This window comes from Acipenser ruthenus, chromosome 2, assembly GCF_902713425.1.
Source record: "Acipenser ruthenus chromosome 2, fAciRut3.2 maternal haplotype, whole genome shotgun sequence".
Taxonomy (NCBI): domain Eukaryota; kingdom Metazoa; phylum Chordata; class Actinopteri; order Acipenseriformes; family Acipenseridae; genus Acipenser; species Acipenser ruthenus.
The window spans coordinates 87,045,287-87,050,770 of NC_081190.1; positions in this window are offsets into that span (position 1 = coordinate 87,045,287).

Below are 5,484 nucleotides of genomic sequence, written 5' to 3' on the forward strand. Positions count from 1 at the left end.
TGACAGGATGTAAGGTGGCTCTTAGCCAAGGACGGTTTACTTGGCGCCATGACCAGGTGCTGCGATGTTTGGCCTTAGCATTGGAAGACAAGCGTAACATGACCAATAAGTTGCCACCTGTTCCATCAAAACATTACACACAAAAGACAACATTCCTCCGCCCAGGAGAGCAACCACCAAGAAAAGGTGTTAAAACCAATCCTCGCCCAGGACAACTGGAAGCTGCTAGAGACTGGAATATGCTGGCAGATGTTGGTCAACGGCTTATTTTTCCACCTGAGATTGCCACCACTAACCTTCGACCAGATATTGTCTTGTGGTCTGGATCAGCACGCCTTGTTCACCTGGTAGGGTTAACAGTGCCATGGGAGGATGCTGTAGATGAGGCGTATGAGAGGAAGAAACTGCGGTATGCTCAACTAGCCACTGAAGCAGAACAGCGAGGATGGAGAGTTCGGGTTTACCCAGTGGAAGTGGGTTGTCGAGGATTTGTGGCACACTCTACAACCCGGTTTCTCAGAGACGTCGGATTCAGTGGCCAAGAGTTGCGTCGCACAGTGAAGAACTTATCTGAAGCAGCAGAGAGGAGCAGCAACTGGCTGTGGTTGAGACGGAAAGATTCTGGCTGGGGACAGGTAAGTAAGCTGGGCTGAGTTGAGTGGGGGACGGAGGGGGGTGATGCTGGGACGCCAGAATCACCGTCGAGCCCTCTTGAGGTGTCGTGGGCTAGTCGACGAATCACTGAGGATGGAAGGTGCCCACTTGAAAACCCCAGAGATGTACCCTACTTAGCTCAATCCAGACGGTTGTCATGCTGATGCGCTGGGGAGGCCGCACTTTGGTTGATCCCCGGAGCCAGCATCGCAGCCGTTGTGTGTGCTGATGCGCCAGGGAGGCAAAATAATCTGATCCCTGGAGCCAGCATTACACTTCAGCCATTAACACCAGCCAGAAGGATATCTACATCATCATATGGAAGGAAACGTAAATGGATGGAGACACATATGGATCACATTAGTTTACTGTAAAGCTACGTCTTAGTTGGTGCTTATCTTGGCGAGAGCCGAGTTCAAATCAGCATGAAGTTTTAACATCTACTCTCGTGTAATGGAAATCTTGTTATCTCGTGATCTCAGGATCTCGAAATGTTTGTTAATTTTTTTGAGATGACATCAACGAGCCACCGTAACCTACAGCTAAAATGTTGAACCCCTTAGAAAATTCGGTCAAATTTGACACACTATAAATATTGAGTGCTATTGTGACATTATTCATAAAAATAAAAATACACCTAGCAATAAAACAGGTTGCTAACAATATTATTTCATAAACCTTATCTGTCGTAATCTTCTATTCACTAAACAGGGGTATTATTATTATTTATTTCTTAGCAGGACCTTATCCAGGGCAACTTACAATTGTTACAAGATATCACATTTGTTTTACATACAATTACATTATTTTTTACACATTATTTTTACATACAATTACCCATTTATACAGTTTGGTTTTTACTGGAGCAATCTAGGTAAAGTACCTTGCTCAAGGATACAGCAGCAGTGTCCCCCAGCTGGGATTGAACCCCCGACCCTCCGATCAAGAGTCCCAGGGCCATAACCACTACTCTACACTGCTGTAATTGACCCTGTTGGAGGTTAATTACATAACTAAAGGTCTGGTTGGAACAAAGTCCTGCAGTGGAATAGCTTCGAAGAGCCAAGGTTGCCTACCCCTGCAGTAGAACATAACTAGGGCTTGTTTTTTTTTTTTTTTTTTCAGGGCTTTTGCTTTTTATATACTGTATACTGTATGAAATTATTGTTTTCAGTTACTTTCAATTTTTTCTGTCACAATATGTGAAGTAACTTGACAGTACTTGTACCTTCTTTCCTTTGCTGTCTTCCACAATGAAATTCTTATGGTGACAGGCATATTCTTCTGAGTTTTTTGTGTTTCAAGGCATTTTTTTACATTTCGCCACAATTTGTAATTCTGTTTTAAATTCCATGAGCGTGTAAATACTACCTATAGTACTGTAATATAGCTTTAAATCTCACAAGCAAGAACATCTCATTTTAAATCTCGCAAGCATGTTACAATCCTCCAATAGAAATGTAGGAATTTGCTGCCACTCAGTAGTTGGGGTGGGTTTAAAGTGTTCAGAACGATTAAATGCAAGATACAAGTCAGGAAGAAGGGACATTGCCCAACTACATTGGGAAAGGTTTTTTTTTGTTGGTATTTTATAAAAATTAAAAAAAAAAATCACAGGGAAAGGGGTCCAGTCAACATGAACTGAGTAACCATTTCCAGTGTTTTTCCAGTGTTTATTGGATATACACAGTTTTTTATCGGGGGTGTTTTATCAGTTTTTATTGGTTAAAACTGAAAATTCGAAGCCCCACACATAACTAAAAACGTGCAGTTTTGAAAGAAGCACATGTTAAACCAAATGTATTTTAATTTTAAAACATGATACCTGGCACTACACTAGGTTAAAGAAAGCTGTCAGTTAAAGAAAGTTCACACAGAATGGGGACACTTTGTAGAATCTGCCTATTTAGATTCCCTATATGGATTCATAGATGTGGCATTATAAGACAAGTGCCAAATACTGGTTGGAATGTTTTCGATTCTCTGAATTTGAACTGAAGGAATAATTGAATGTGTACTGTACTTTTTTTTTTTTTTTTAAATACTCACAGGAAAAAAAGGAAGACCTTTTTTTATCAGCTCAATCTGTAGTTTTAAATATATTTGAATATCCACACCCACCATTCCACTTTATTTGCATGACATCGAGATAGAAGTGGCTTGTACTTAGAATTTAATGGAGAAATGTGGCTTTGCTTAGATACCACTGTAAGAGACTGGGTAAACTTCGGTTTAGACCATCTCAGTGTTGCTTTAAATGTTATCTAATTGACTTACCTGTAATTGTTTTTCTTCAATTATTCAGAGGAATATTGTAAATGTTTTTTTTTTTTTTTTAATTGCTATTATTTGCAATATTTAAGAAAATATGATTGCCATCTGCAAATTACCTGATCAGCAATTGATGTCTACTAAATTTAGTGCACATAATCATGTAAAGCATTCAGGTGACAAGTTCAGTGGAAAATAGCTTAAAGAGTTTCCATGTTATATATTTCTCTCTCTCTCTCTCTCTCTCTCTCTCTCTCTCTCTCTCTCTCTCTCTCTCTCTCTCTCTCTCTCTCCCACATTTCACACACAAAAATTATGACGTTAAAAAACAAAATGCTGTAAATCTGTATGCGCTGTATATATAAAATAACAACAATATTTTTTCTGTTCAATGATATGTTTTTAATTTATTTGCAACCAACAACTTCAATTATATTACCATTAAAACAACTGGTAGGATCCATAAAGGTTTATTTATTGAAGTGTATTCATTATTAATGGATTGCATTATGGACAGTTCAAAGACTATGCTGATGGATAATTGTGTATATAAATCTAATTCTTAACACGTAAATCTACTACAAAGTGTGACAAAGTGACTGATTAGCAGTGTAATACGTGCCTTGCTTTCCATTGTGCTGTAACAATAAGCATTACCTATCTCATTTGCAAAGGTTACAATCATTTTCTTTGGCATAGATTTATTGTCCCTGCTGAATGTACAGACCCAGGCTACATGGTGGCAAGTATTGTTATAGTAATAGTAATTGAGCTTGACTAAAAAAAACTCTGCTGTCCACTGCAGTATCTCATTCCCATCTTTCTTAACACGTTTGCCAGCTGATTGACTGTTAGACCAGGAGGATTATAACTTTACCCCACCCTTCATCTCATCCCTTTATTGTCACCCTGTACTATTGATTCCAGCTGTTTGCTGCTATACCAAGGTTTCTTATTTTGCGTTCTGTTTCTAGTTTTCTGACCCAAGAATTTGTCCTAAAATCATGAACATTAAATGGAAACAGGGTATCGTTGTGCACAAACCCTGCTTTTCTCCCTATGGTGATTCCGGCTTTTCACTTGAATCAATCAGTGGAACTATAGGTTTTCCATCCCCCTCCTTTTGCGGAGGAGACAGACTGGAGATTGAATTTCCTTTGCCCAGTTAGGGCATTGAGAGATTATGTGGATAGGATGAGAGCGCTGTGTCAGTCTGACCAGCTCTTCGTCTGTCACGGTGAAAGGACCCAAGGTCAAGCCCACTCTAAGCAGTGACTGTCCCATTGGATTAGGGACACAGTCTCGACTGTGTATAATAATGCCAGACTTTTTCCACACGATTTATAAAGGCTTTATATATTTTATAGCTCTTGTTCTATTAAGTACAGTTGAGCTGACAATGCTCGTTACAACATTCTACTGTATAACACAACAGAACTGCAGCAACCAAACATATAAATGTACAGATAAAAAACACAGAAATCCACTCTTTTTTTTCTTTTTTTTTTTAAGATTACACAATCAGAATTTACTTCCTTCCATTACTACACAGTACTACACCCAGGTCATCGGTGAATCGGTTCAGCAAGTTCTTTGATCCTCTGTGTGCACATTGATTTCTTGGCTATTGCTTTTACTTTAAAGGCCTCTGTGTCATACTGAAGCATGTCCATAGGTTGTCTAAGAAATAACACATTGAAAGGGTTACAATTACTATGTGCATGTTCATACAGAGTTCATATATATATACACAGTACTGTGCAAAAGTTTTAGGCAGGTGTGAAAAAATGCTGTAAAGTAAGAATGCTTTCAAAAATAGACATGTTAATAGATTCTATTTATCAATTAACTAAATGCAAAGTGAGTGAACAGAAGAAAAATCTAAATCAAATCCATATTTGGTGTGACCACCCTTTGCCTTCAAAACAGCATCAATTCTTCTAGGTACACTTGCACAAAGTCAGGGATTTTGTAGGCATATAGTCAGGTGTATGATTAAACAATTATACCAAACAGGTGCTAATGATCATCAATTCAATATGTAGGTTGAAACACAATCATTAACTGAAACAGAAACAGCTGTGTAGGAGGAATAAAACTGGGTGAGGAACAGCCAAACTCAGCTAACAAGGTGAGGTTTCTGAAGACAGTTTACTGTCAAAAGTCATACACCATGGCAAGACTGAGCACAGCAACAAGACACAAGGTAGTTATACTGCATCAGCAAGGTCTCTCCCAGGCAGAAATTTCAAGGCAGACAGGGGTTTCCAGATGTGCTGTCCAAGCTCTTTTGAAGAAGCACAAAGAAACGGGCAACGTTGAGGACCGTAGACGCAGTGGTCGGCTAAGGAAACTTACTGCAGCAGATGAAAGACACATCATGCTTACTTCCCTTCGCAATCGGAAGATGTCCAGTAGTGCCATCAGCTCAGAATTGGCAGAAAACAGTGGGACCCTGGTACACCCATCTACTGTCCGGAGAAGTCTGTTCAGAAGTGGCCTTCATGGAAGACTTGCGGCCAAAAAGCCATACCTCCGACGTGGAAACAAGGCCAAGCG